General features: G+C 31.5%; 1 long non-coding RNA gene across 1 annotated transcript; it reads right to left on the reverse strand.

Moving 5' to 3' along the window:
• Window positions 1-6,024: 6,024 nt before the first annotated feature.
• LOC143067399 (uncharacterized) lies at window positions 6,025-8,816 on the reverse strand. The gene is made up of 2 exons (XR_012975943.1): window positions 8,663-8,816; window positions 6,025-6,899 (listed from the first exon to the last, which is right to left on the reverse strand). It is a non-coding gene; the product is annotated as an uncharacterized LOC143067399 (long non-coding RNA).
• Between the last annotated feature and the right edge of the window lie 2,960 nt (window positions 8,817-11,776).

An 11,776-nucleotide genomic window follows, 5' to 3' on the forward strand; every position in this document is an offset into this window, starting at 1 on the left:
TAGCAAGGACACTTAGATATGACTTTAGACAACGTAATTATGCATACATCTTATTAAAAGTGTTACTTAGTCAGGAAAAGGGTAATTGTTATATTATAGTTCGTTTATGTGTGTGTTACATTTAAGTGTTGTGTTTATGTTGTGTCGTAGTTCTCCTCTTATATTTGATGTGTTTCTCCCAGTTTTAGTTTGTAACCCGGATTTGATTTTTTTTTCAATCAATATATGAATTTCAAACAGCGGTATACTATTGTTGCCTATTGTTAGTAATATCTAAATACTTGCATTAACCGACTATTCGTTCCCAATATCAGTATTATATTCAAATACTTTGAACAATTATAAAACTTTTGATTTACGAAACAAATTCTTTATAATTTACAGCATACATTTCTGATTATGTTCTTCAAATACAAACAATTGGTAAAATTGCGCAGTTCTTTTTTGGAATTCCGTGACTAAAAATTTATAACGTATGCACAAAATTAAATTTAAAGACCTAGCAATATAGTCCTTGTTTTTCGTTAAAACATCATTAATGAAATAGTGAAATAGTTATTAATAAATTTTAGCAGCCAGTTTTTTTCAATGTTGTAAAAATAAACTAAAAATGTCACCTGTAAACTATTCACCTGCGTCGCAAGTAAATATTTCGGACTCGTTAAATCCATATTCATAGGGATTCAACGAGTACCAAGACATCAACGATATCTAAATATAAAAAAGAAGATGTGGTATGATTGCCAATGAGACAACTGTCTTCAAAAGACCAAAATAACACAGACATTAATAACTATAACCGTATGGCCTTCAACAATGAGCAAAGCCCATACCGCATAGTCAGCTATAAAATGCCCGATATGACAATGTAAAACAATTCAAACGGGAAAACTAAAGCCAATCGTGACCTTGATATGTCAATACAGAATAACTGATGTTGAGGTGAGGACGTGCATATAGACAAGTGCAGACAATTAAAATGAATAAATGAGATAAATGTAAAAGAACAATCTTCTTCATATCACATCTCCTGAATATTATGATAATTTGATGCAATTTCTGATCACTCTCAGTAGTAAAATTCTTCAACAAATTTATGCATGACCGTTTTAGTGTTCATTTTAATATTTTATTATATTGAGTCTAGAGGTTTGAACCTATGATGTTTTGTTGGGCAACTCCAAATCAGCTGGTACAGAACCGAAGGACAAACTTACACCAATATCACCCTTTTAGTTATCCTTACAAACTAAAGAGCAAATTTACAGAAAATGTTTAGGTCAATGATTTTTCATGTAAACGCAAATGACAGACAGTTGGGCTGGTGATATCCCCTGGAACGAAACATCAATTAGCAGAGGTATCGACTTAGTGGTTACAAACATTCAACAAATATATTAGGTTTATAGTTTGGAACGCCCGACGCGTATTTGTTTTGATAAAAGAGGGACGAAAGATACCAAAGGGACAGTCAAACTCATAAATCTAAAACAAACTGACAACGCCATGGCTAAAAATGAAAAAGACAAACAGAAAAACAATAGTACACACGACATAACATAGAAAACTAAAGAATAAACAACACGAACCCCACCAAAAACTAGGGGTGATCTCAGGTGCTCCGGAAGGGTAAGCAGATCCTACTCCATATGTGGCACCCGTCGTGTTGCTTATGTGATTACAAATCCGGTAAATAGTCTAATTCGGTAGGTCATATTCATGAAAGGGAAGGGGATTGTAGTTACGACGTAAGGAACATATCCGATATCATTTGTGAAACGGTTATTCCATAACGGTCAACCAACTCGTGATGGCGTCCGTAAAATGTACGACGGGATGATTTCAACTTCACCATTTGGAACTCTTGGTTTAATAGCTTCCTTGTGAGCAGCAAACCTCTATCAAGAAAATCATGATAGGAAATGCAAGCACGGGAATATCGTATCAATTTCGAGATATATACCCCGTATGCAGGTGCTGCTGGAATGTTGCTACTTAGAAATGGAAAGTTCACAATTGGAAAGCTGAAATCATCTCTTTTGTCGTAAAGTTTTGTTTTCAACCGACCCTCATTGTCAATTTCTAGATGTAAGTCAAGATATGAAGCCGACTTAACTGTATCTGTAGTATCCTTTATCTCTAGTTCGATTGGATAGATGCGTTCCACATAGTCACCAAATTTTGAATTGTTTAGTGAAAGAACATCATCTATATAGCGGAAAGTAGAGTTAAAGGATATTGCTAACTTCTTATCTTTCTTCCTAAGAAGTTCCTACATGAAGTCAGCCTCATAATAATAAAGAAACAAGTCGGCGAGTAGAGGGGCACAGTTTGTTCCCATTGGAATGCCGACAGTCTGTTGAAAAACACGTTCTCCGAACGTAACAAATATGTTGTCAATCAAGAAATCAAGCATCTTGATAATATCAGTTTCAGAGAATTTTTTGTTTGAATCAGAGTGATTCTTTACAAAGTCGGATTTATCCCTCCCTAAGACAAGATACTTGTATCTACGTTGGCCATTCTTTTTTATGAAGCAAAGTTATGCCAACTCTTACATATGAATCATTTGTAACGCACGATAAAAAATTATTTGGAAGGCCTAATTAAATACCAAGTTGAAGAGCAATAGAAAGCAAAAAGTGAGACATGCTGCGTAAAATAGAACTAAGGAAACTATGCCTGGGTTTGATAAATCAACATTCTAACAAGAAAATCCCCTTTTATTAACAAAATCTACACAAATGTACTGCTGTACATTAACATGGATTCATTCTCTGTAAATATCAACCATGCCAGAGATAGGATGTGGCACGCATAGTATCAGAAAGGCTTCAAACTTGCTCAGTTAACAACTTTTTATGAATAAATGAAAAAAAATAGTATTGATATTGTTATATTGACCATGGTTAATATGGTAACAGGCTTTTCTATTTTTATTTTCGAAATTATGAAATAGGTCTACTTCGGGCATTTATATCCACTTAAATAGTAATATATTGATTAAAATACATATTATTTATATTAATATAATTGCAAATTTATATAATGACTGAATTTAAAAATGTAAGATATTTTATGTTACCCTCACTTGATTCTTGGATAAAATTGAGAATAGAGATGGTGAATGTTTCAAAGAGACAACAACCCGACCATAGAGCAAACAACAGCAGAAGGTCACCAAGAGGTCTTCAATGCAGCGAGAAATTCCTGCAACCGGAGGCGTCCTTCAGCTGGCCCCAATACAAATATGTATACTAGTTCAATGATAATGAACGCCATACTAAACTCCCAATTGTACACAAGAAACTAAAATTAAAAATAATACAAGACTAACAAAGGCCAGAGGTTCCTGACTTGGGATCGGCGCAAAAATGCGGCGGGGTTTTACATGTTTATGAGATCTCAACCCTCCCCTTATACCTCTAGCCAATAGAGAAAAGTAAACGCATAACAATATGCACATTCATGAAGAGTTCAATAGGTATATGAAATGCCCAATTTAGACAGTTTTTGAGGATGTATAGCAAACTCAGACGTCTATGTTGGAATAGAACATTATCCTTTCCATTGAGGCAACATATCGTTGTTTCGATATATGGAATTCAATTCTTGAAGATCGTGTTTCCAAGGGTGGTAATCATGGAAACAAAAAAGTTATAATTTCACATTTTTTCCAGTTTCTACATTAAAAAATGTAATTAAAAGTAAACCAATAACTTAGTCAATCTTACATTACCTTTTATTTGTTATTTACAAGAGAAATACAACTTAATAGCACATAATAGGTATGTTGCTTACGCAGTGACCATGGTGACATACCTACGACATATATCGTTATAATAGCCCTATAATTATAAATGCAAATATAAGAAATTCGAATAAACTATATTGATACAAATTATTTCTTTAGGAAAAGGGAATTGTTTTGCGATATTGTGAGCGGGTTATGTTTTGAAAAGAACGGTCAAAGACGATAATTATATATATTCAACAAAGATGTAAACTACAATGTATTTCATTATATTTCAATAACTATTCGTAAATCAATCTGAAATGCATTCATAACATGAGTGATTCACTTCAAACAAAAATACAATAATTCTTATAACATATGTAAAGAAAGCTAAATTAATGTCAAATGATCTTAAAATAGAAAAATAAAGGTTAAATATGAATATTATACTTGAACGGCTAAGTTCTAGACGAAACACGCGTCTGGCGTACAAATTTTTAATCCTGGTAGCTTTGATAACTATTTTCACCACTGGGTCGATGCCACTGCTGGTGGACGTTTCGTCCCCGAGGGTATCACCAGCCCAGTAGTCAACACTTCAATGTTGACATGAATATCAATAATGTGGTCATTTTAAATTTCCTGTTACCAAAACTTTTGAATTTTTCGAAAAACTAAGGATTTTCTTATCCCAGGTATAGATTACCTTATTTGGCACAATTTTTTGGAATTTTGGATCCTCAATGCTCTTCAACTTTGTACTTGTTTGGTGTTATAAATATTTTGATACGAGCGTCACTGATAAGTCTTATGTAGACGAAACGCGCGTCTGGCGTACTAAATTATAATCCTGGTACCTTTGATAACTATTGAACACGTGGACTTTGTCTTTTTTTAAAAGTAAGTCCTTTCTTTTATAAAAATCTCTAGAAATGTACTGCTATTCAGTTATTGTCTTTCCGTTCTGTAATTCACTGATAGGTTTTCGTATATAATAACCCTGGTACATAATATATCCGTAAAGTGCTATTATCAGAATGACCATAAATAAAGGCAACAGTAGTATACCGCTGTTCAAAACTCATAAATCCATGGACAAAAAACAAAATCGGGGTAACAAACTAAAACCGAGGGAAACGCATTAAATATAAGAGGAGAACAACGACATAACACTAAAATGTAACACACATAGACAAAATCCCACGAGAATAACAAATATAACATATATATATAACATCAAAACCAAATACATGAATTTGGGATAGACAAGTACCGTGACACGTCTTATCGCAATGTGAATTTACACTAAAAAATATGAGAAAACATACGACACAACGTTATAATGTAATACACACAGAAACGAACTATAATATAACAATGGCCATATTCCTGACTTGGTACAGGGCATTTTTAAAGGAAAAAATGGTGGGTTGAACCTGGTTTTGTGGCATGCCAAACCTCGTACTTTTATGTCTATGTGAAATATAACATCAAAATGACAACACAGGACTACAATATAAATAAATTGGAGAACACAATTGACAAAAAATCACACGTACAGCGACCAACGAAAACGGACTTCGGACATGTACAAACATAATGTGGCAGTGTTAAAAATTCTGCGAGAGCTTTAACCTTTCCATAACCTTAGACATTGGTTTAACAGCACAACATAAGAAAAACAAATTTATTGAAAAAGGAAAAACATGTCACCAGATCGACATAAAGCACAACCAAGAAACAAAATACGATCTAACAGTACACTCAGTTACTAAAAGATAGCTTAAGGTAGATTCATGGTATACCGCCATCTTGGATTGTACAATCACAGTACAAAATCGGTCTAGTTATTTGCCTAAATCTGTAAATTTGGAAACAGATTTGCAATTCAATGGTTAGACTTTTTTTTTCTATTTAAAGAAAACTTGTTAATAAATCGTAATATTTAAAATATTTTAACAAATATCAATTTTTTTGGTTTCAAAATCATTCTTTGTAACACACACAGAAACGGACCAAGCATCAGACAAAACACCACGAGAATAACAAATATAACATGAAAACCAAATACATGAATTTGGGATAGACAAGTACCGTGCCACGTCTTATCTCAATTTCTCAAAAATAAGAGAAAACACAAACGACTCAACGTTAAAATGCAACACACACAGAAACGAACAATAATATAACAATGGCCATCTTCCATAACAAATAAAATTCTCGCTAGTACTTTAGCATCCGACCAATGAAAGTGGAATGAATAAACCGGGGTGAAAGAAAAAGCAAACAAACGTGGAAGTTGTATTCTGAAAGAAAAAAAATAATTCACCAAAATCATTTAACTGTTATAACAGAGCGTAATTAACAAATGGAAATGCATAGAAAATATATATACCAAAAAAAACTTTTTAATCATCGGTCTAATGCATGTCTCTTATCTTACTTCTTTTCATGTGCTCCTTAATCCTATGTTAACTGTTTTTGAGGTCAAGTTCTGTAAATTTCGACAATAAAACATAAGATATAAAAGTTTGAATACAGGACTTTGTTAAGTATATACATGCATCGGTTCAAGACATTCATTATCATTATAGTTTCAAAACACTCGTTTCAAACGACTTTAAACTAATCACTGACATTAATGTCCCCATATTTTACAATCTATTGAAAGTGTACAACCGTGTTATCATTAGCTAATCAAATCATTAAACAGATAAACGGAATAGACATATATAAACAAGATTGTCTATTTTTGTTAAATATATGTTTATATAACTAAAAAAATATATTAATGGTTCGCCTAACAAATAAGCAAATGATAAAGTTCAAACTCTAAAAGATAAGCTATAACAAAACTAATTTATACACCTGATTAAACATAAATTTACGTTCAACAAATTAAGCATTTACATTCAGTTTCTGATTCTTCTGCAATTGTTGAAAGGTATCCAGACACGCCATTTCAGTTACGGCAGGGGTGTCCACTTTTACATTTATGACAAAGATCGCTGCGGTGGGGCTTGTTTGGATCGGTATGGCGTTGGGCTCTTTCCTCCCGGGAACAAGTACAGTTGATCTGACCACAAATCGAGCATTTCAGCCTTTCAACTCTGTAAGAATTACAGGCGGTATTGCACTTTTTGCAATCTTGAGCGTAGTATGCCTGGAAATAGGGAAATGTATGTTTATGAAAATGATACAAAAGCGAAACTTTCTTTTGTATGTTTTTTAAATTGGAATAATAATGTATGATATTTTTTTATATACGTTTACGTATTAAAGTAAGAGGGTTTTATAACCTAAATGACACTCATATAGGAAATACCTATATATATAACACCATAAACATCCAATAGTTAGCTAGATATTCCAAAGTCAATTACCAGTCATCTTATCAAAATAAATCATTTCACAAACTTAAATGTAATCAATACACATCCAAATGATTTAATGTAAAGATTTCACAAACATTTTGAGAGAAAAAATATGACATGGTTCATAATTTGTACAACGTTTTGGAACTTTTAGTATTCAATTAAGAAATAGTTCATGGAAGCCATATATTTGTTAGAAATTTACACATGGCCTGGGCCGTGATATTCGAATTTTATCCTGAGAGTTAGCGAGGAACAAAATTTACGAATATCACGGCTCTGGCCATGTGTAAATTTACAACAAATGTATGGCTTCCATTAATTATTTCGATTTAAATAGAACAAAAACGGTCATTAAGAAACTGGTGCAAGGGTAGGTATGCCGTGTTTGTGTCTGTTCTTTTTTACTCCTTGTTAGATGAAGCTCACTCATTCTAACTTATGTTGGATGCAGGAATTATTTCGTAAATAAACGCTAGAAAATATGTTTTTAATTTATTTTAAATCTCAAACCCAACATTTTTAATTTTTCTCGGAAGCTATCGTCAAATCCAAATTTGACATTTCGTTACTAAGGAGCCGCCGTGTTGACTTACTTACATACTTGAGATCACCCCTAGTTTTTGGTGGGGTTCGTGTTGTTTATCCTTTAGTTTTCTATGTTGTGTCATGTGTACTATTGTTTGTCTGTTTGTTTTGATATTTTTAGCCATGGCGTTGTCGGTTTATTTTAGATTTATGAGTTTGACTGTCCCTTTGGTATCTTTCGTCCCTCTTTTACTGAATCCAGAAAATATGCGAATGATGCAATAGAATCGAAAATAAAATAAAAGCTACCTCAAAAATCAATTTTGATACAATATTGTACGAATATCGATGGTTCACGAAATGGTAAAAACCTTTAGCTTCAGCGTTTTCATTTGTATGACGTCATGTTTTGAATTGATTAAATGCACTAAAGACAGTAGTGGACTTTCGCGGAATTTTATTTTATTTTGATTGTTTATGATTTATCATAGCCCTTTAGCATTCATTCTTTTTGTTATGCATCCTAATGAGAATAAAAGTTCTGTAGTCTATTTGCAATTGCATAGCGTTTGAAAATAGGTTCCGATACATGTGGGAGGTATATTGTAAAATCCATTATTTCGTATATCTCTGAGTCTGCGCTAAGTATAGATATATTGAGCATTTTATCACGGTGATGTTTACGAAGCAAAAGAAGCACGTCATAATAGAATGCTCATAAACTTTTTGGGGGATCTGACCTTCCTTGTTTTATTTATTTGAGAGCCTCTGTTGGGTGATTCTTATGCCAGATAATTTTAAAGTGCAAATCATAAAATATAGTGTTCACAGTTTGCTTCTAAAAGATTGTTAGAACTAATCAATTAACTGTTCTAAGATTTTTAAAACGTTAACGTATGTCAACACAAGTGAATTGTGAAAATTCAAAATCCAAAATGGTTGTATTTAAATTCGCTAATTTTTTTTGTCTCTAGTATAAAAAAAATGTCCACGATATACATTTCATCTGCCGAACTTTACTTACACTGTCAGTCCCTTGAACGCAGTAAACATTGGAACTTTCCCATTGTGCTCCACAATCAAAACATCTGAAAAATCCGTATCTACGTTCACTTGACATTCTGCTTATTTTCCTTCTAGTTAGCCGAGCTTTGAACGAATAAATAGAAATAGATAGATTATAAATAAAAACAAATGTATATCTCTTTTTTCAAAGATAACAGTTTTTCGTAAATCTACTTTCCGTTTCAATTTATAAATCAAAGACAGTAAACGCTTCAACCGATAAATACTGTTTACTTGTATTATGTTAAGACTTTAAAAAAAAATGAAAAACAATAATCATCTCTGGAACTCGACAGCATGAATTATAGCAACAGAATTTAAAACAACGTATGTTATACTTTAAACACATATTTTTAAACTCTTTTCTCTATTTTTTCACAATGCTACAACACTAGTTTAATTTAATTTCAGAAATTCGGAAACCCTGTCCTAATGATAATGTTTTCTTATTTTTTAGTCAATGTTAATATAATTGATATCAATTCATTGGATGTTTCTGTTTGATAAATTTTACCTGTAATAATATATGACTGCTACTGCTTTTATGATAGAAGTTTTAGTTCTGATAAAGACATATCAAATACTAAGTCTTTATTTTTTAGGACTTTATTTAATTATTTGTTTTCTATTTCAGAATTTCTTGTATAAAAAAAAATATATGATGTAGTGCACCTGATGTTTATAAATAGGATTCTATCGGATATTGAACTTTTCTTTGTTTATCATCTGCAGTTATTAATAAGATATGTTTTATGTTTACACTCATGTTTTGAACCTGTCTTCTAATGTGGAATACATGGGTTTAAGGTATTGGACAATATGACCACAGCCACCAGCATCTTTCCATTTTCCCTGTAAAAGAAAAGGCAATGTGTAGACAGAATTGAAAATCCCGCTGTAATTACCAATTAACTCAATGTTACAAATAATATCAACTGTACTTATTTCTACTGCATAATATCAACTGTACTAATTTTTAAGATGAGTTATTTTTCAATTTATTTTTTTTCTTATAGGATTAAAAACAAAGGACTTATATGTAATGTTTAAAGTTCAACAGCTAAGTCAAGAAATCAATAACTTCTAGATAAATGAGTTCAATCCTAATATAACTAATTCTCGACTATTTGTTTTCTCCATTTTTGAGACCGTAGTGCGTCCGTTTGTACGTTAGTCCTATCGTTAATCTGCTCTGTATCCGTTTAAAAGGTGTGCTTAAGGTTATTTCAATGAAGTTTCATCGCATCAACATTAAACTTGAACATGACATAGAAATTTGATAGTTCGAAATTATTACATTCTCAGGAGACGATGTTTTGGTTGGGTAGCTTTCCTTATTCCAAATTAATTTGTGATCACATTAAAATGACACATTAATGGCACATGTTTATTGTGAGGCGTACTTCTTAAATTAATGCCAAATGATAAAAATTGACAGTTGTTTGTCCTTTAACACATTGACAGATAGTAGTTGGTTTTCGGCTTATGAGATATGGCCGAAGCTATAACCAGTGGACTGGTAGTTAAGATCATTGCATACATAATTTCTATGCTAACTAAGACTTCCAAAAAAATTAATAGGGGAGATTATAAATTAGTATCTCCTTTCATACCATCAGTTATAAAGACCATTCTCAAAATCAAAAAGGGATCTAAAGATATGTATTTGGTGCTAAACAAAAACAACACTGTTCCTACAGGAGTAAAAAGATGGGAAGCAATTTTAGTTTTAGAAAATCAAAACTGGAAAAAAGATTTTTCAACTACCATTTGCTATTACAAAAAATACTAAGCTACAATGGCTTCAGTATAGAATTAATCATAAAATTCTGGCAACAAATACGTTTTTAAACAAAATTGGGATAGTGCAAAACCCATATTGTACTTTTTGTAAGACTGAACTTGAATCAATTGAACATATACTGTGGGACTGTTATTATGTACAACAATTTATTGAGCAAACTGAAATGTAGTTTCTACAGAATGGTATTAGTATACCATTTACACAGGATATTTTTTTGTTTGGAAATTTATCACGAGTGTACAAAGGTGACAATATATATATAATACACGATATTTTAAAGGAGAATTAAGTTTAACAGCATTGATTGAAAAAATAAAGCATCATTATATTTTGGAGAAGAAGATATCAATTAAAAATAAATGTTTTGACAAGTTTAATCAAGCTTGGTGCATTAACCAAGAGGCTTTACAGGATAATTTGGTGGATAAGAAACTATCCAAAATTAGCAGACATTAAACTAAATGTTTTTTTTTTTTAAATATTTTTTGTTTTGTTTTTGTTTTTGTTTTTTTTTTGTTTTTTTTTTTTGTTTTTTTGTTGTTTTTTTGTTGTTGTTTTTGTTGCTTTCTTTTTTCTTAATCATTTTTTAATTCTTTTATTTATTAATTCTCTATACTTTTTTTTGTACGTCCTTTTTAATAAGATACAATTATAAAATCCCAACAAAATGTTATTTTCAAGTTCTATACATTTTCTGATAGATTGTATTATATTACATTCATATATCAACTTACTGTTTGATAACTGTACTGTTGTATATTATATATGTTGGATATAAAAGAAAAATAAAAAAATAAAAAGATCATTGCATACGGGAAAATTTTCGGCGAAGTATTCTACAGCAGTGCATTTATGATGGTTTTGTTTATATTCTTTTACATTTCTTTTTGTAAAAGGACGAGAACCTTTGAAGGTCAAAAGGTAAATAATTCGCGTCAAGAAATGTCAGTCTACTAGACCCTGACACACTATACAACTGAGCTGGTGCATATCAATGTCACAGGGCGAAAACTACTCAGTCGAGTTCATTGTACTTCAAAAATACCGGATCGATATTAAAATTTTTGATCAACTATCTAATAAAATACCGAGTTGAAACTTGAGAATGTTTTGATAAATTACGACCGTAATACAAGGAAAAAAATACTTATTTAAAAGTATAATATTTAAATGTTAGCTGCAATTAAACAGAGCAGTAAAAACAATCAATATTTCAGGTAAAAGAAATATCGTAAAGAATGAAACTAAATCTTATTGCTAGTTAAATAC

Source organism: Mytilus galloprovincialis, chromosome 3, assembly GCF_965363235.1.
Source record: "Mytilus galloprovincialis chromosome 3, xbMytGall1.hap1.1, whole genome shotgun sequence".
NCBI classification, from domain to species: Eukaryota; Metazoa; Mollusca; class Bivalvia; order Mytilida; family Mytilidae; genus Mytilus; species Mytilus galloprovincialis.